This window comes from Peromyscus eremicus, chromosome 8b, assembly GCF_949786415.1.
Source record: "Peromyscus eremicus chromosome 8b, PerEre_H2_v1, whole genome shotgun sequence".
Taxonomy (NCBI): Eukaryota; Metazoa; Chordata; class Mammalia; order Rodentia; family Cricetidae; genus Peromyscus; species Peromyscus eremicus.
The window spans coordinates 34,633,056-34,654,120 of record NC_081424.1 but is presented as its reverse complement, the minus strand read 5'-3'; the positions used below and the strand labels follow the sequence as shown (position 1 = coordinate 34,654,120).

Here is a 21,065-nt window from a genome sequence, read left to right as displayed (position 1 = left end):
GAAGATGGGCCCCCAGCTGTATATGAAAAGTAACTGAGCAAGCCAGTGGGTTGCTTTCCTCCTGGTCCCTGCCTCTGCTCCTGCTTGAGTGTGTACCCTGACACCCTTCAGACATGACTGGGGCCTGTAACAAAGAAGCCCTTTCCTTCCTAGGTTTCTTTCCATCATGGTGCTTATCACAGCATTAGAAAGCGATCTTCCTTCGTGTCCTCTTAACTCTTGCTATCCCGTGTCTCCCAGTGCGTTTTACACAGCAGCTAACTTTTACTATCCCATCTCCCAGTGCGTTTTACACCAGCAGCTTTATTAGTGTGCAGATCTGTGGAGTTTTAAAATATTTGCATTGCAAAACGTCCTCCGCCCGCCTCCATCCCCTGCCCTTAGGTATTTCTCAGATATGGTCGGAACAGCGTGTACTCACAGCTCAGCTCTTGGACGTTCGGATCTGTGTTTATGCACTTTTGTCGATGAGTAATGCCAAATAAGATGGGGCGTTAAGATTATGGGTTTGTATCAGGTTACCATTCCGCGGCATCATGTGAGAGAGTGTGTGACAGCTAATGTTCCCTGGCACCTCTTCCTAGCATGGCCTTTCTGCAACCCATGGTGCTTAAGGAAATGGCTGAGTAGTTTTGTTCTAGTAACCTGCTGGGTAACAGGGAACAGGGATGTGATAGGAGATGCCCCTCTGACCGCCACTGTAAATTGGGCCAGAGATCAGAAACAGAAAGACAAGTCCCGTGTGACTGGCTGCTGTCCTGACCTTTACCTTGTACATAACTCATGCCGAAATGCCCTTCTTGGAACAAAGACTGTCAAGAGAGCTGGGAAGGCATGGGCTTCCTGGTTTCTAGTCTCCGCTTCCACCGGGTTCCCTAGAAGGAACTGTAGGGTGCTTTTCACTTCCCTGCTGCCTGGAACACCCTGGGCTGCAAGACACGGGTTGCTGGGAGTGTAGGACATGGAATGCCTGCAGTCATCTGCAGCCTGTCCCTTGGTCATCCCAGGGGAGGGGAAGCAAGTGAGATCTAGTCGGATCTACTTGTAGCTACTGATCTAATCACTGTGGCTCTTGGCCACTTGGCTTATAGCTTTGGCAGTCAGCAAACAGTGCGAGCTTCATCCGGATGAAATGTCTTCCTTACAGAAGTGTCGTGACCAGGCAGGGACATGTCATACCTTGGATGACAAAGCGTCCCAAGAAATGAAGATAAAAATTCCCCTCTAATCATGAATTATATATTTTCATCTAAATGAAGTCCACAAATCCCACTTCATAGTGCTGGGTTTTTTACTAGTTATAAGACCTTCATGGAGTTTGTGAGCCCTGGACTGAGGGTTAGAACAGGTGGCTCTATTGCCCAGAGTCCTGAATGACTGGGCCTGCCTACCTGTGGCAGGCTAGTAACAGCCAGGACTCTGCAGTGGATACTTGGAAAGGACTAAGGGTCAGATACCCAGCAGAGCTGAAACAGGAAATGCCAGCTGGAGACTGTGGTCACCAGATCCACGGGAGGCTGCAACCCTGAATAGCTAGAGGCTTAAGGGTACTTCCTGACCTACTGGGGGTAAAACATTAAAGTGGAAAATGAGCAGGAGAGATTCTCAAACACTGGTAAGCAATGTGGGCTCTGGAAGTCTGATGGAGACAGCTGGGTCCTGCTGGAATCCGGGGTGGGGCTCTGCATCCCAGTAGGAAGAAACCAGTGTGTAGGGCAACCCTGAAGACGGCAGTGGGAAGATCACCCCAAGAGGCTGAAGAGGGTCTTCAATGCTTGAGTATAAGAGATGAAGCACAAAGCCAGAATTAAGTTAGCCACTGTATTGAATTGAGCCCGGGACTCCTCCAGTCCCTCCTTTCTTTATCAGGGGAATTATATAGGAGTGCTAAGCGTGTGGCGTGTGTCCAGAAGAAGGGAAGGAGGTGGGGGTGTGGCATTGTCTTAGTTACGGTTACTATTGCTGAAACACCATGACTAAAAGCAAGTTGGGGAGGAAAGGGTGTATTTGGCTTACATGTCTACACTACAGTCCATCACTGAAGGAAGTCAGGAAAGAACTCAAACAGGGTAGGAACCTGGAAGCAGAGGCCATGGAGGAGTGCTGCTTATTGGCTTGCTCCTCGTGGCTTGTTCAGCCTGCTTTCTAATAGAACCAGGACCACAAGCCCAGGGATAGCACCACCCACAAAGAGTGGGCCCCTCCACCATTGATCACTAATTTAGAAAATGTCCTGCAGGCTTGCCTTCAGCTGTATCTTATGGAATCATTTTCTTAATTGAGGTTCCCTCCTCTCAGATGACTTTAGCTTGTGTCAAGTAGACAAACTATTGAGCACAGACATAAACTATAGAAGGGGGCCCTCTCTCAAGCTCCATAGCTCTAAGTCTAAAGGACTATTGTAAATTCAACATTACATGGTTGTGCCTAAGCCCCACCCCCACTTCACAGGAGCCAAATTATCTTGTGAAGGCTTGTGGTGAAATTTTGAGTGTATTATACAAATGGAAAGTATTACTGCCCAATGATATACTAAAGAATTTCAAGAAGAAAATCCACACGAAGACCATGAAGTGAAACTAGAACAGAAATACTGAAATTTTGGGAGATGGAGATGTTGGTCCATCTACCGTCGTGGAACTTTTTCTTATGTTGTCTGCTTTGGACCATCCCACTCCACCTCCTATTGATCTACTCAGCAACTTTTACTTAGCCTACAGTTTTGTTTTTTTGTTTTGTTTTTGTTTTTTGAGACAGGGTTTCTCTGTGTAGCTTTGCGCTTTTCCTGGAACTCACTCTGTAGCCTAGGCTGGCCTCGAACTCACAGAGCTCTGCCTGCCTCTGCCTCCCGAGTGCTGGGATTAAAGACGTGCGCCACCACTGCTCGGCTAGCCTACAGTTTTTTAAAGCTCATTTTAACTCACCTTTGCCCAGGGAAGCTCTTTGTGCATCCCTGACTTAGGACATCCTTTTCAAAGCATCCAGTGCTCAGGTTAGAACTCACATATACTTGCCTGAGTGTTAGTTCCTGTTGGTCTTCCACACTGGCAAGTGGACCTTGTGAGGATGGACCACTTGTATGTCCTGTTCATTGATGGGGCCCTGAATCTTAGTCTGGTGTGTTATATATGTTAGGTGTTCAGTCATTGTTTGGTAAGTGAGGGATACAGAACTTTACTACAGAAGAAGGTAGGAGAGAGACGTGGTATTTATTTAGTATTAGAACTACAGAATGCTTATGAAATTAGGCTATTCTGGAAATACATTTCAACTATTTCAATAGATTTTGGGAAACCAGAACAGACGGTTATAATACCTAGGAATACTGACAAGAAAGTCTTTGGTTTGACATAAAATAAAGTGAATATACCACATTCTTAAAAGGAATCCCAGTTCATGGATAGGGCAAAGACATGGCACACACTCCCATCCTAATTACCTCCTTCCTATCCTTTATACTCTGCATCTCACCCTCAACGGGGTATAAGTAAACAATAATGATGGTCATGATAACCAGACACAGCACACATTCTTTAAAGGAAAATCACAACATAGCCATAAAAAAGGAAAGGAGGCTGTAGAAGAGGGTACCTCACGTTTAGTTTTGATAAATGCTAGAATTGTTAGGTTTCCAGTGGGTACCTCACGTTTAGTTTTGATAAATGCTAGAATTGTTAGGTTCCAGTGGTGGGTTCTAATATTGGCTGCCACCCAAGTATCATGGTCAAAAGAAAGCTAGGAAACCAGGTTTGAGAATGAATTGGAAAGAGAATAACCCAATGTAGCAAAAACTATTACTCAATTTGGCCTGGGTAAGCCACGTGCATTTTAAAAATTCTGTTTCATTTTTATTCTGTGTGTCATACTGTTTTTCATTCCAGGAAAGAGCAGCTGCAAGACTTGATTCGATGAGGACAGATAATTTCTTAAAAGACAATGTAAGTGCTGGTTCCCGGAAGGAAGCTAAGAGTACAGCATAAACGTATGAACAAAATTATTCTACAGACACAATGGGTTCTCTATTAGTCAGCCTGTTAGACTGGACTGAAATCCTGACACACACAACAGCTCAGGGGAGCCTTGAAACAGTGCTAAGTGAAAAGTCCAGATGCAAGAGCATGGCCCAAATTCCCAGAGTAGTCAGTTCATAGAGACAAAAAACAAAATGGGGTCTCTAGAGGAAGAAGAGGAGAAGTAGTGAGAGGAGGGTCGAGGAAGTGTGGGAGATAGTGTTATGAGAAACAATTTTAGTTGGCATGAGGACAATATTCTGGAAAAAAAGTTTTGATGGTCACACAACAATATGAATGTACTTAATGTCATTGAACTGTGTACTTAAAATGCTAAATTTATATTAACTATATTTTACTTAATTTTTTTTTTTAATTCAGGGAGGCCATAGTCAACCAGTATCAAGACAGAGAGAATGAGAGTTGATGGTCATTGGAAGGAGAGCCAGCTGGGGATCCAGTACAGTGACCTTGAAAGCTTCCTTCTCCATCTCTTCTATATAACTTGAGACAAATCCCCAGACTTCCCCAACCCCCTTTTGCTCTTTGGAGGAGAGTAACGCTAACTTTGTTACCTACTTCACAGGAGCCAAGTTACTGTGTGAAGGCTTGTGGTGAAATTTGAGTGTATTATACAAATGGAAAGTATTACTGCCCAAAGGAATGGAAAACTTGGTCAGTTCACTTTTGGATGGCCATACTTGATAGGTGGAGACTACCACATTGTTAGGGTTGCTGGCCACATGGCTAGGAAGGGTAAGTATAAAACTAAAACAGGAAATAGTCATTCCTGCCCTGCAACAAAATGGAAATTGGCCTGGACTGCTGTATGCTGCTGTTGGTTACATCATTAAGATTTTGTAGCTGGGGTGAGCGGTGGGCTTAGACACACCCACGACCCCTGAAGCAGCTGGTCTTTTTAGCCCAGTGTCATTAAATGGTTTGGCAACAATGGAACTATTGATTTATACCCACAAAATCCCACAAGGGTACCTGTTAAATTCCAATGACCTTCGTCTGGTATAAAATTCAGTCAAATAAAAATAATGATTCATCCCCGGCAAAATGGCAAGGTTTCAGCTTTAGAAGCCAAAGATCTACTCCTACCCTAAGGGATAATATATTAACACAAGACTCACAGGATTAAAATAGATTTCACTCAAGACCCTGTGGTTCTGTCTCCTGCCTAGATTAAACCCTTCAGAGGGAGTCCATTGTTGGTTTATGGTTTGATTGGCTCTGGAGCTACTGGCAGGCATGTTGTAGCGCTAGGACTTCTGGGAGAGTTTGCTGATCTCTCTCCAGTGGTTGCCTTTGTTTACTCTTGTCTACAGGAGGGAGCCCAGTTCCTCTACTTGTTCAGCAGGAACAGCTTGGGGATCTTGAATCCTAGGCATATATATTTCTTTCCAACATGTCTGTAGCCCACCTGGATTCAATGCTGTCTCAGAGCTGTGCGTGTCCTGGAAGTATGGTGATATTTTTGTTTGTGCTTTAATAAATAAATCTTGCCTGAAGAGCAGAGAAGCAGAGGAGCCACTGGAGAGACTTCTTACCTCTACTGAATCCTCAGCCTGAAAAGGCCTAGGTCCTGTCTCCACCCCGCCTTATCACTTCCTCTCTCCTCCCAGCCATATCACTTCCTGTTTCCTCCTCTCAAGTGCTGGGATTAAAGATGTGTGCCACCACTGCCTGGCTAGCTCTGAACTCTGATCTCCAGGCAAGCTTTACTTGTGAGAGCACAAACAAAATATCACCACATGGAAGCTCTTGAGAGGTTATTTCTTCCTTTTGCCCTTGATTATATTCATGCATCTGTATCTATACACAGGACTCCTCCGGCAGCCACTTTTTCCAATACTCTTGACCTCCCATCCTCTCTGTTATGACACATTTGACTTTAGATGGGAAAACACTTGTCCACATCAAATAAAATAAATCCTAAAAACACAAAAGAGACATATCAAAAGTAGAATAACTGAACAGTCTATCATTAGAAGTGTTGATAGACACAGCCAATGGTGTGCAAAGAGGTATTTAAATCTATAATCTTAAATTTAACACATGCCCTTATCTGTTTATTCTTGGCAACCCAAGAATTACCAGTCTTTAAATACTTACTTTTCAAAGTATGGTGGTTTTAGTGTTGCCTTTGTCTATTGCCAGTCTGTAGGAGCTCAGAATTCATGCCTTTAATCCCAGCACCCAGGAGGCAGAGGCAGGTGGATCTCCATCAGTTCGAGGCCAGCCTGGTCTACAGAGCAAGTTCCAGGACAGGCACCAAAACTACACAAAGAAACCCTGTCTTGAAAAACTGAAAAGAAAAAAAGAATCAAAGGAAGGAAGGAAGAAAAAAAGTCACTCATAGACTTCTGCTGGGGCTTAATTGGCACAAAATTCTTAGTGCATAATTTTCAATCTATGCGCAAACATTCTGAAATAAAACATCTTTAATGTGCATAGTATTTAGCTGGATACTACTAAACACAGTCTCAACAAATCATGGCTGAAAGTTGGATATAAACTATATATCCATGGGACTGAAAATTGTGGTTCATTTATGAAGAAAATGTTCCTTGGAAATTAAGTTGGATATTGTCAACAATATCCATTCTGTGCTTCTTGGAACCTCAAGTGTCTCATGTAATTATTTTGGGGAAGTTGTGTGTGAGGGGAGGAAGAGATGTCCAAGTCTCTCTCCAGTCAGGACAGCAGGACAAAATGATGTGGATTCTACCCAAGAGAGCATTGGCCAAACGAAACAAGTATTTTAACATGAGAGACGATATCACTGATAAAAATGTGAAAAAAGAAAAACGCAATAAAGCTGATAGACACACTACATGTACTCTTCTCAGTGCTTGGTGTTTTCCTTCCTTCTTCCTCAGTTCTTTTTTTCTGAAGCATTTTTCATCTCTTTGCAGCACAAACATGAAGAAGGGGTGAAGGGAGTGTTTAAAATGGGGCGTGTGATGCTTTCACACCACTGGGGAGTCAACCCAAGCCTTGCATTCAACCTAAGCCTTGCACATGTACAAGTACTCTACCACCCAGTCACATGACCAGCCTCAAAGACTTTAAAGCTGGGAGTAGTCTTATTTGACAGAGTAAAATACCTCTTTTATATTCTTCTTTGATCTTGCAAATCAACTAAAATGAGCCAGAACTGGGGATGCAGCTCAGCCACAGAGCACTTGCCTGGCATGCACGAGGCCCTAATCCATCCCTAGTTTCACACCCTCCAAAATTGGTCTCCCATTCCTTTGAGACACATAGCATTAGCTAATAAATCTGATCCACAGATTTGGTCGATGTGCTACCATGACGGTCTACAACAGGGGAAGAGACACAAATGTAGAACATTTATTATATGGGTCGTATGGAAATGAGACATGCCGAGTTTGTCAAGACTTGAATGATACTAAAAATTTCAATCTAGGGAGACCAGAGGGTTACTTAAAAGATTTACCCAGGTAGGTGATAGGCTCCTTAAAAGCTAGAGTCTCAGGTCTACTTGAAACTTCATGCAGATTGATGCTACCTAGTATTGGGGAAACTTCCTAAAATGCAAACATATTTAAAAGCCATTGCTAAGGTTTGGGTATGAAACCCAAGGTATATGTATAGACTTGTTTGACCTAATAACAGTGTTCAGAGGTGTGGCTTTAGGGAAGTGATTGCAACAGAAGGCTTCGGACTTCATCCATGGGTTAATCTACCAGAACCCTGGTGGTTCAAACACTTGCCCTTTTGTTGGATTTATAATATGATGTTATAATGAGAGGTGGTGGAAATCAGGAACCGGGGTCTAGTTGGAGGAAGTAGGTCTCTGGAGCCATATCCTGAGAAGTTATACTTTGTCCTTGACCCCCCCTTTAAATACCTTTCTGTTTCCAAGCTACCACATGGTGAACATCTGTGCCCCTTCACATCCTTCCTTATTCCATCATGTTCTGACTCACCACAGACCCAGAAAAATGGAAGCAGCTGACCGTGAGCTGTGATTTCCAAAGCCATGAGCCAAAATGAATCTCATTTTCTAAGTGGATTTTTCAGGTTATTTGGTCACAGCAATGTAAAACTGGCACAACCATTACTAATGCACATTTTTGCACATTATATAATTTACCCCTTTATTTAAATTTTTACAGCACATATTAATTATACATAATAATACACGTACATCATATTGTGATACTATTCCTTTCCCTACTTCCCTATCTTATCTCTCTCCCACTGACCTTCTTCCTCTTCTCAACCAACCTTCTTTCTTTCTACTTTCATTTTTCCTTCCAGTCTTTTTTTTTGGGGGGGGGGGAGTGGACCCAAAGAATTTAATTCGGGTTTATGCATGCTCACCGGTGAAGGGTTATGTACGGTACATGGGTAACTTACCAGTGACTACAGCACTAATGTAAATATTTCTCCCTTCCCCTGTAACTGCCAGTAGTTTTCAGGGAGCTCTGGAGTCTCCCGACTGCCTCTGCTCTGTCAATCCTGAACTGCCTGCAAATTATCAGGAAGGGGTGGGGGTGGGGGCTTGAGCCTCTCTTTTATCCATGCCGCTGGAATGCTGACAACCCCGATCTTGTTGTGTGGTGGCGGCTCTGGTTTGGCAATCACAACCGCTGTGTGCTCCTGAGTGCATTCATGCCATGTCCAGAAGATAAGGTTCCATGCAAACTTCCCTTTCCCTTCCTGTTCTTACGTTCTTAATGCTCGCTCCATCTTTCACAACGTCCCCTGAGCCATCTAGGAGACGGGGACTAGATGTCTCATTTAGGGCTGAGCATTCAACACTCACTTTTTCTAGACATTTGACCAGTCATGTTCTGCAGTAACTACCACCTGACGCAAAAGCAAAGCAAGCAAACAAAACAACAACCCCTCATCAACAACAAAGTCCCCTAATCCAACCAAAGCTGAAAACAGAACTAATCTGCAGGCATGAGAATGAATATCTAGAAGGCAGGTTGATGGATATAAAATATCAATTTAGCAAAACAGTAGTAGTAGCTTCTCCAACACGGTGTTTAATCTTCCCAGCCGCAGACTTTTGACCAGGTTTATAGCACCAAAGCTGAATTACTTCCCGTTATGTGGCCCGGAATTCAATTAGAAAGTAGTTGTCTACTCCCACAGTTATGCCGCTAATACACTGATGAGACCATCTTGCCTGGCAAGTTGGCAGTGTAGCACGCAAGATCCGCAGCTGAGTAAGACTTTGGGGATGGCAATTACCCCCCAATAGCTTGCATAGTACCTCTGGCATTATGGAAGCTAGCAAACAGGAAAGAAGTTTCCAGTTCCGTTCCAGCGTGATCTTTCTATGTCCTGCACACGAAGTCTATGGTGTCTTCAGCTACAGGGTCTTACCATTAGATCCACTGAGCAACTAAGAGCGGAGAGAAGAGAGAGGAGAGAGGAGAGAGGAGAGAGGAGAGGTACCATTATTGTTTTGGGAGCCCTTAGGCCTTCCTGACTAACAAGGTAATAGAAAGATATACTACCCCTGGTTCTGGAATTTTCCTTTAATAGCCAATAACTTCTGTGACCAGCTTTATTCACCCACACAGGGTGCCTCTGTCAAATTACTTTTTCCTTCATAAATTTGATTTTTAAAATTAGCTTATGAAGTAGCATGTTTCTTATGGCCTTTTTGAAATATTTTTATTTTGTATGACCCTTCCCCTTCCTGAAAGGAAACGTATCTGATCAGGACCCCCCCCCCCCAAGACCAAGTTCTCAGCACAAAGGAGATTTATTTACCCCAGAAAGACAGAGGGCAGAGAATAAGAGACAAAGACAGAAGATGGGGAAGAGGGAGAAGGGGAAAGTAAGAAGGGAGAGGGGGCAGGAATGTTTGTCCAGGGGAGGGGTTGGGGACAAAGGACTGCCTTTGGCTAGAGAGGAGACAGACAGGGCACATAGGCAAATGGCGGTTTATAAGGGTAAAAGGAGAAATCTGAGTTAGGATGAGGCATGTGATTTTAACAGGGCATGTTAATTAGCATCTAAAAAAGAAAAGTATCCTTGATCCACCAAGCCCAGCACAGGACCACACTGTGCTACCCTAGGCCATGCCCTGTGAACCAAGCAGGGGGAGGGAGATGTTACCATCAGACTCGATGCCTTGATTCTTAGGTCCCTTCCAGCAGTGTGCATAGAGGATGCACCCTCGTTTGCAGAAATCCATTGGTCTAGAGTGAACGCAGTGATCTAACCTTAGAAGGAAAAATGTGTTGAGGATGGCCAGTGAGTTCGGAGGTGTACCTCTGTGTGTTTGCAAAGCTCTGGCCTATCAACTTGCCTGTGCGACACAAGCGGGCTATTTATAAGGTTGCCACGCAAATTCTTACACTCCTGAGAAGGGAATCGGATCTAAGTGTCTTATTGCCCATCCTTTCTTATGCCAGAAAGTTGAATAATTAATCAGTTTGTTTATTAGTGATGAATTATTTCTGATATGTCACCGTATTTAACCAGGTCTTTTCTCAAGTCTTGTTCTAGAAACTGCTGCAGTCTTTAACCTATTGCCCTTGTTTTTCTCAGGCTTTGAGTCTGAATCCTTTTCTGGCGGCTCTCCCCTCCCCCTTCTTCTTCTCCCTTCCTCATCTCTAGGCACTCCCTTGGCTTAATATTAAGAAATATTTTGTTAGTATGCTCATCAATACAGACATGCATCAAAGAACCAGATATCTTTTCTGATCTTAATTAGACGTGTGTGGTCTCAAACCCCTCTTTTCATTTCTACAGATCTGGGGTACATTTTTCTATCTTACAGTCACTTTATCCTACTTAGGATTGGCAGGTAAGTCAGCCTAGAACACAGTTCATACCGTTCTGTTTTCTTTCCCAGAATCTTAAATGCTTCTCAACTGCTTACACGCATAAACTCCAACTCCTTATCTTAGCATTTATTGAATAGTCTGCTCATGTCTCAACTTCCCTTTCCTCTCTTATCTCAAACTGTTCTCTGAAAAAGTCCGACTCGGGTTAAGTCGTTCTTCCTGGTGGCCCCTCAAGCAAGTTTCATTTATTCCTCAGCAAAAGCGTTAACCCAGTTTTTTTCTGCCCCTGTGTATGTATTTTGTGTTTGGGGCATTTCACCTCTCATCTCTAGATGCTATCCAAACCTCCTCATGTTGCCACATGCACATCTGTACGACCGTCTCTAGTCCTGTCCACACCACTTTTTATCACGTCTTGTTTGCTGACTAACACTTCTTAAAATTGCTATTTATCCTGGTATGTTTTTCATTCCAAGTCTCTGAGTTTCAAGAACAGGAGGACATGACACACTCCCCATGCGGATTCCCGTCTATACAGTGCCTCGGGTTAAATAAAACTCAGAAATGCCCGAAGTTGTCCTCACAGGTGGAAGTCTTGCTGTGAAAAGAGACTTGGTCAGATCATGAGCAGGTTGTTTGATTAACAGCATCCGAGTTAAAAGGATGTAAGCCTGGCTATGTGCTTACATGGTCCAGTGGGACTAAGTGGCCCCTCCTAGTACAGACTGTCGAGGCTGGCTCATGGAGAACATGAGACAGTGGGTATCAAGGGTGTGGCACACAGAAGTAGGAAGGCCACTGGCGGGGAAAGGCCAGTCTCATGGTCTTGCAAAAGTCTGAAAAGTCAGCTTCTGCTTAACATTAATAACACTCCCTCACAGGCCTTGCCGTGTAGACCTGTAATCCCATGGCACTTGGAGGCGGAGACTGGAGGATTCTGACTTTAAGGCCAGCCTGGGCAACTTAGTGAGACCCCGCCTCAGCTTTAAAGGGAAAAGTGAACAAGTAGCTGGGGATGTAATTCAGGGACAGACAATTTTCCTAGAATGCAACCGGCCCTAGGTTGACCCTCCATAAATAAAAAAAGAAAATACAAAGAAAGATTTGTGCTCTCCGTTACGTGTTTAACCAAACCTCAGCCTGGCCATTTTTCATGTTTCACTTACCGGATGCAGTGTTGTTTCACCCCAGCAGGTGGCACTGCGTCTCCGCAAAATTCCTCCCCTCCCCTCCCCTCTGCTCTGCTCCTCCCCTTCCCTTTCCTTCCCTTCCCTCCCCTCCTCTCCCTTCCTCTCACTCTTGTCCCCCCACCCCACCCCCAATATGGGCAAGTGTTTTAAAGAACAAGATCTCATGATTTGTTTCTACCTTCCGCTTCTCACATGGGAAAGTTTGTTTTCACCCATTATTACAGAGTCCCCACTCACCTCCAGAATACCTCTTGGGTATTTTAATTGGAGGGGCGGGGGGGGGGGTGAAAGGCATGGGCAGGTGTCTGTTGCTGTTTCTCCCATTTTCTACAAGTCAGACTCACTTATCGGAGTCACGAAAAACACCAAAAGCAAAGTCTAACTGCCATCAGCTGTCTCCACTGTCCCAGACTGTCGTGCTGTTGGCCCAGCCCCTTAGTGAGGTGTGTGTCCACTAACTGTAATGTGACAAGAACAGTAGCAGTCTCAACATTAGAAGATGCCAGAGGAGTCATGAAATAGACTTTTGTAGGTGTATGTGTGTGTGTGTGTGTGTGAATGTGTGTGTGTGTGTGTGTGAATGTGTGTGTGTGAATGTGTGTGTGTGTGAATGTGTGTGTCTGTGTGTTTGTGTGTGTGTGTGTGAATGTGTATGTGTGTGTGTGTGAATGTGTGTGTGTGAATGTGTGTGTGTGTGTGAATGTGTGTGTGTGTGTGTGTGTGTGTGAATGTGTGTGTATGTAGATGTGTGTGAGTATATGTGTGCAAAAAGGATTCTGTAGACTTACTGTCTCATTCTTCTTTGTAGTATCTAACCCCTGGTAAGGCCTCAACAAGTATTTATTGAATAAATAAAAACTGGAATGAAATAAAGAAACGAAGGAGAGTAAGTTGGAAGGGTCTTACAGATAGAGTTGTGTCGTCACCTCTTTCCAATATGCTGAATCACCCCACCCCCCCATGTCTTGGCATGTGATGGATTTCAGAGAGATAATGAAGTTAAAAATGAAGCTCTTAGAATGATCTTAATCCAATCTGACTGTGGTAGCTGTATTAAGAGGAGATGAACGCACACAGAAAGACGCCGGCTGTGTGTACAGTGAGGGGCAGCTAAAGGATTGTAAGCCAAAGAGAGCGGGATGGGAAAAGCCCAGAGAGTTTGGAGTTTTATAACCTATAGCCTTGGATGGCAGGGTCTCAAGGGACTTTTCTGTTGGCCTACTGCAAAGTACCTAGACTTTCTTCGGTGGCACTGATCTCTTTAACAGCTGTGATTGCCTCCCATACAGTTTCACACCCATTTCTTTGCCAAACTGCGTGGTTTTCACATCCTTACACTTTGCCTCTTACTCCCTAATCTCACTACAAGTCAAACAGTGAGCAATAACCATGCCTTCTGGGTTGGAAGACCACACTGGGTTGGGATTTTCTCCACCAAAAGAATTAGCCCATTACTTTCGAATGCATCCTCACTTTGATTTCTCAGGACATGGGTAAGACCAAGCCAAAGTCTTTACCAGAATATAACCTGAATGAACGCTAGCTCAGCTCCCACTAGAGGCCTCATTCCTGCCTGAAACCCCAAGAACACAGTCTTTACTCTTGGCATCTCCCTTGGCATTCTGGTCAGAATTCAGCACTCTGATCAGAACTGCTCATGGACCGGAGCTTTAGCATTGTAGGGCATCTCTAACTCCAATCTCTAAAGCTTTCCAAATCCAACCCACAGACCAATACCCCACAGTCAGGCTTATTACAGTGGCAGCAGCAGTTTTCTGTGTCTCTTTTTTTTCTTGGCTATGATGAGTAAATGGCAGGAATACTTTCAAGGAAGAAGGCTTTGCCTTGGCTCATGGCTTCAGAAATTTCTGTCCTTCGTAGTGGGAAAAACACGTTGGAAAACGGTTCTGTCCACAGTGAACACAGAGAGGGAAGTTCATGTAGATGTGGTCTAAGAAGCAAAAGGAATGGGTCTGAAGGAGAGGTGGGTGTAACCTTTATTTAAAGGCCCACTGTAGCTAGAGTTTTCCTGCCTGGCCCACAGTCAGGACAAATCTCTCTCACCCGCCAGTCCCACAGCCACTCAGACCCAACCAAATAAACACAGAGACTTATATTGCTTACAAACTGTATGGCCATGGCAGGCTTCTTGCTAACTGTTCTTACATCTTAAATTAATCCATTTCTATAAATCTATACCTTGCCACATGGCTCGTGGCTTACCGGGATCGTCACATGCGGCTTGTCATGGTGGCGGCTGGCAGTGTCTCTCCCTCAGCCTTCTACTTCCCAGAATTCTTCTCCTTGTCCTGCCTATACTTCCTGCCTGGCCACTGGCCAATCAGTGATTTATTTACTGACCAATCAGCAACACACTTGACATACAGACCATCCCATAGCACTTCCCCTTTTCTTTTCTTAAAAAGGAAGGTTTTAACCTTTACATATCTCCAAAGTCAGCCTGGTATATTTGGGAATTTGGGCGTAGCTTCTCTTACTACTTCCTGTTAGAGGGGGGCGCTGTATCTTATGGGGACACAAAGAATATTTTAGGATTATGGAGTAGTCTATGAGGGTGTATCGTCTGAGCCAGTTGCCTTGAAATGGTTCTGGATGTTGCATCATCTGGGCCATGATGTCATCGGAGACCTTTCAGGTGGTCTTGGCTGGTCAAACCTGATGCATCTTAATCTGGAACAAATCCATAGCCTCTGGCTTTCTGTGGAAACAAAAGCAGAGCCTCCTTTCAAAAGCAACATATCTTTACATTCAAATTTTGAAGTCAAGGTACCTTTAAAATATACATTTTGGCATAACTCAACAGCTTTTGTAATCAAATGTTTTTTTTTTCAGTTACGAATATCAAAGAGAACATAATGCAGATTCTCTGTGTGGTAGCTATCTTTACGTGGCTTATTTTTTTATAATAGCTTGAGCCTATTGCTTTAAACTGCAGCCTTCTAAGCCTGAAACGGCCTGGCGCTGTGGCTGCTGGTTCCGCCCACTTCAGCTTCCCAACATGGCGGTAGTACGTTTTCCGCCAGCTCTGGGAGCCATCAACTCTCAGAAATAGTGGGTCTATGCTTCTATCAAAGCAGCGTGTAGCCCAGAAACCTCTTTTTTTTTGTTGTTGTTGTTTTTTGTTTTGTACTAGCAAAGGCTAAATCCACCACACAGCTTAATGTGCCATTTGTAGAGGCCTCATTCCTGCCATACTGCAGGTCGAGCATGCACGCACGCTAGGAACCCACCAGTAGCTCAAACCAGCAGCTGCCGCTCATTTGAGAGAGACAACTAGGAAGCTGTTTTTAGCTCCATTTTAGAATCTTTTTTTTTTCTCAGTTTTTAGGTGGAAACTCTTGCCACCACGTTGGATGCCATTTGTAGCTAGAGTTTTCCTGCCTGGCCCACAGTCAGGACAAATCTCTCTCACCCGCCAGTCCCACAGCCACTCAGACCCAACCAAGTAAACACAGAGACTTATATTGCTTACAAACTGTATGACCATGGCAGGCTTCTTGCTAACTGTTCTTACATCTTAAATTAATCCATTTCTATAAATCTATACCTTGCCACATGGCTCGTGGCTTACCGGGATCGTCACATGTGGCTTGTCATGGTGGCGGCTGACAGTGTCTCTCCCTCAGCCTTCTACTTCCCAGAATTCTTCTCCTTGTCCCACCTATACTTCCTGCCTGGCCACTGGCCAATCAGTGATTTATTTACTGACCAATCAGCAACACATTTGACATACAGACCATCCCATAGCAGCCCACCTCTACTAACCTGTCTCCTGTAGCCAGGCTACAGCCTTCAAAATAGCCACCAGCTCAGAAGCAAGCCTCTCAGGCAGGAGAAGCCTGTAGAGACCATTGTAGAGTCACTCCATGACAGTTGTCCAAGCAGATTTACTTAGGTGAGAAGAAAGAAAAAGGAATAGAGGGAAGGAAGAGAAGGGAGGAAGAAAGTAGAAAGGAGATGAGAGAGAAGAGAGAGAGAGACACACACACAGAGAAGGACCAGTGATTTGTAGCAATGCTTAATAATTGGTGACCGTTTTCGGAAACGGATGATTCACTTGGTTTTGAGCAATCTCTGAAATAAGAAGTTGAATGGTTTCTGGCCAAGTAGATTGTTTTATTAGTTCTCCCTTTATCCGGCTCTGACTCGTGTGATAAATCACAGGGTGGATTCAGCAGCTCTTCTATCTCAGTGAGGATAAGTCTTCCCTGACTCCCATGTCAAGCCTGGCCGCCGCCCTCAGACACCACGCAGCAGCTTGTGCTCCTCTTCCGACATCACGGAAAATTACCCTTTCAATAGGAATGTGGAAGATTTTGGGAACGCATCCATATTCACATTTAGAAAATTTCAGGAAATCTAACACAGGGGTTTATTAGGTTCACACCTAGAATAAGAACCACTGCTCCAAATAAATGCCAAGTGAAGGGACCCTAGCCCAGACAGGAAGCACAGTTTCTCCTATTTCTTACTCAAATGTGAATTATTGCCTTTTACTTCTTGCGATATATCTGGTGTGAGAGGCACAGCCTAAATGCTTGAGTTCCATTTATTGATGCGCTTTCATTTTCAGCCTCCTCGTGGGAAGTGTCTTAGGCTACACACCTCACTGGATCTAGTCATCTATGAAACTCTAGCTGTGTTCTCTTCTCACACAGTCTCAGGAGTTGGCAAAGTAAATAGATATGAACCAGAGTGATAATTCCTGTTTTAGAGACGATATGGCTGGAAATGCAATACCTTAGCTCAGAAACTGAATCCATTCCTCCAGTGGAGATTGCCGGCATTTTATCATGCGGTGAGGGATGCATATATGAATCACTGCTGCGTTCCACGGGTTGCTAGCGACTCACATTATACCTGGGCAGCAATATGTTCTTGTAAGTTAAACAAGAGTTTGTATTAAAATACACAACGTGGAAGTCCCACTAGCTACCAAACACTGTGTGAGCTTGGACCCAAAGACCGTGTGTAAGGATAGCTCTGTCCCTTTATGAAGGAGAGGGAGGGAGGGGGCTGAGGCATCCAGTGCAGCAGTAGTGGGTGGGGAGAGAAGAGGGTGAATGTCACGGTTTTAAAGAGATTGTCTGCTTGTAGATGCTGACTGATAAGTGCCCATAGAGAGGCAGAGGAAGGAACCGTGATGACCCCCAGACTCGCTCTGGAAACTAGCTGGGTAGATGAAAAGTGTTCCACAGGGGAAAACCAGTTACATAGAAGTGCATATTGTATACTTGTGTTGTATATGTGCATCGATGAACATGTGAGTGTGTTGGGGACAGGTGTGGCTCGGAGTTTAGTAGACTACTGTCTTTGAGTCTAAAGACAGGTAAGCCTTAAAGACCTAAACACTACTAATCAAGAATGTAGTACATACCTCACTCTGATACAGTCATAAAATTCCAGTTATTAAACGGCCAGCTTTTGTTTTCTGCTCACCCTATATGAGGTCCAACGTGTACAATTCCTGCCTTTGAAGCTCTTGTAACTATGGGAAACTGTACAGATGCAGACCGTTAGGACAACTGAGGACACACAGGGTGTAAGCACATGGAAACATGGACTACAGCAAAGCCCCAAGGGAGCCTTCCTCCCCATCTTCAACATTGAACATCTATCTCCCTATGGAGATGTTGCATACATAGGCCAAGTGGTGGTGCCCGTGTAAGTCACCCAGAGCTCTAGGGAGCTGGAGACAGAGCCTCATCTCATTTGCTCTGTCACCTACATTTTTGTACGGACAGACAAGAGTTCAGGAGACTGTGGCACTCACTCCCAACTTAGCAGTTCCTGGGGAATGGGTGGGCATTTGACGATGTCTGTATTCACCCTTCCGTGAACAGAGCATCACAGAGCTGTGGACTTCCCAATGGTCCATAAGCATGATGCTTAAATTAAAAATGCAAGCAAGTAAATACAAACAGGGAGCACGAAAATTAATTCTTGTCTACCCATGGCTTTCTATCTTGCCCTTGGCCAATGGGCAGGAATGGTAAGTGATTTTCAATTATTCTCTAACATTCTTGTTCTCCACTGTATTAAACACAAGTCAGATTGATGACCCTTGAAAGTCTTTCTGGAAAAAAAAAAGCTGAAATAAAATGCCCTGGGGCCTTATCCCTGTTTTACAGTTCCTATCTTTTGACAAAGAACGCAGCACATTATTAAGAAGGAACTTGAAGTAGTAATGATTATTTATAGTTGAACTAAACTTTGGAACATTCTCATGATTTTGGGTTTCTTTTTCTGTTTAAGGCAAAGTTTCTTTCTTGGGGGGAAAAAGCATTCCCCAAGAAGGAATAAAGAGCACAGTTCAACTGGGGGCTACATTCCATGTGCAAAGTGAACGTGTTCTCCACAGAGCTCTGACCACTGGACCTTCACATTTCAGAACACACAGCTCACCACAGAGAGAAAGGAACCTAGAGAGGAAATTCTCACTAATTCCGTTGCCTCGTGTCTTAGTCTTTTCGGGCTGCTGTAACAAAATATCTTAGTTGAGACAATTTATACATGACAGAAATGATTGTTCATAATTCTTGAGGCCAGAAAGTCCAAGGTTCTAGTAAATTCTTGAAGTCGGCTGAGCTCTTTTTCTCTGTATAAAAGACGATAATAATTCTCCCACGTGGGAGGCTAACGCTCGTGGACCATGTGTTTGAGACCAGCTTGGGCTACATGGGGATATCCTAGGGCACTTTCTTGTTGAACCCTCACACAAATTGATAGATTTTCTACAGTCATTTATTTTTTCCTTCTGCTTTATAATCATTCATTCTACAGCATATCCCCAAACAGGGCAGAATTTATTTCCAGACTCTAGTCTTCTAAAACCATGATGAAAAGTAAAGATTTTTTCCCCCCATTAAGAACGTTAAGAATTTGTTGAATTTCTTTAAGAGGATCTGGGGGAAAGAGTTTCTTGTTTCAAACCTCTTTTATGAAATCACATTGGAAGTCTGTAGGGCAAGACTTCCAGGGGCTCGGAATGAAGACAAAGGCCATTAAAGTCAGGAGCAGTGATGGTGGGCTAGGTGGTGACAGCAGCAGGTTTGGCAGCTGCCTCGTACGGGAGGGAACTAACAAGGACTCAGCCTCCCCTTCCATGTGCCAGGGCCAGGCCCTGTGCCAGACCCTGTGACACACCCTTCTACCAAATCCTCTTTCTCCGAAATGAAGTACAAATCTCCCCCTTCTCTCAGACACCCCTATTTCTGGCTTGAAAGATGGTTGGAACTCTTGCATTCTAGTCCTGTATCACTATTGGTGTTATCTCCAGAAAGCTCCTGTGACTGGGAAGATGAATAGCCCCACAAGCTGAAATAAAATCAAATTCCTTTGCAACTATAATTCATCAGGTAATTTGGCTATAGCATGTGAAAATAGAAAGCTGGGCTGGAAGAAAGGAACCAGGGAATGATACACTAAGAGTGGGGTGAAGCAAAGGAGACCGGTGGTCAAGCTCTGTCCCTTGAGGTCACTGTGGTAATGCTGCATGGCAGGGGAGAGGTGATGTGAATATCAGCTCTTGGGAGATGAATCGTGTTCCCACAAAATTCTTACTTTAGGGTTGGGTCCTCAGCATCCCAGAATGTAAATGCATTTGGAGACAATCTTTTAAGAGAGGACAAAGAAAATAAGTTTATAAGGGTGAACTGTAATCAAATATGATTCATACCTAGGTAAGAACTGGAGACTATGATACAGATAGATATAGAGGAAAGACTATACGAAGACCTTGGGAGGAAGTAGCTACCTGCTAGTACATTGGTCTGTTTTCAGTTACTGTAACAAAATGCTTGAGGCTGGGTACTTTAAAAAGAGAACCTTGTATTTTATTTAGTTTAAGTCATGACACTGGCTTCTGTTCAGCTCTGGAGAAGTTTTAATGGAAGTTGGCTTTCACTGTGGTGGGAATGTGTAGGGAAGAGAGACCAAGAGTCCCACAAGGAAAAAAATATGCTAATTCCTTCTGAGTAACTCTTCCAATGACCTAGTGACCTCCATTAAGCCCTACTTTCTTTATATTGCCGCTCTGGAAAACAAGGTGAAACTATATCTAACCCATAGTAACTAGCTGAGCAGGGTGATTTTAGGAAAACTCATCTTTTGGTCTTGTGGCCTTCAGAACTGGGAGGAAAAGAATGTATGCTGTTTAAGCCACCCAGTCAATGGCAGTTTTTATGGCAGCCCCAGCCAATTGTGACACTGGCCAAACCGTGAATAGGGAGGTGTTGCCTGTGACATAACACTTATCTTGGTGGGGGTGGTTGCTGTTATAATTTTACTAAATACGTTAGAGCTAGGACATTGTGACAACAACTTTTATAATTTTTTTTTGAGACAAGGTCTTACTATGTAGCTCCCTCTAGCTGTCGTGAAACTCACTATGTAGACCAGGCTGGCCTCGAACTCAGAGATCCACCTGCCTCTGCCTTCTGAGTGCTGGGATTAAAGACGTGCCCCGCTATGCTTGGCTAACTTTTCCAATCTTAAAATACATTTTCTTTATCTCTGTACTGTAGATGGAAAGTGAAAGCTGAGTATTTTTTCATCAAGAGCTATAGAGTGACGAGCTCAGGAGACCATCCATAATACATTCAAGCTAAGGCATCAGGAATCTCCTGCCTTAGCTGTCCATTTGTCAAGAGCTGCAAAATTGTTAGGATGACATTGCTGTTCTGTTCAAAAGAAGGGTGTGCCTATTAAACATGAGTGCATTTCCACTCTGCAATTCTATTTTTTAAACCTGTATGGGTTTTCTATGTGAATTATGAAAATGTTTTCATCTGAGTTCTGCTTGAAATTGGGGTCATGGCAGGCTAGCTTCAACCAAGTACCACCTTTCTACCTCACATCCCCCCTTTTGAAAAATGATCTTTTGCTTTTTTATCAAACAAAGCAAGTGAATGTGTGGTGAGTGAGTTGACTCCTACCTGCTCTTGAGGCCACATAGAGGAAGAGGAGGAGTAATTCCAGACTGGAGGGAAAGCAGACTGCAGGCCCCAGGTGGGTTGCTCCTCTCTGCTTCTGTCGACCATATCTATCTCCCC

General features: G+C 44.0%; 1 long non-coding RNA gene across 1 annotated transcript; it reads left to right on the top strand.

Moving 5' to 3' along the window:
* Positions 1–509: 509 nt before the first annotated feature.
* LOC131918883 (uncharacterized) lies at positions 510–6,070 on the top strand. The gene is made up of 3 exons (XR_009381117.1): positions 510–1,615; positions 3,882–3,938; positions 4,392–6,070. It is a non-coding gene; the product is annotated as an uncharacterized LOC131918883 (long non-coding RNA).
* Positions 6,071–21,065: the final 14,995 nt, after the last annotated feature.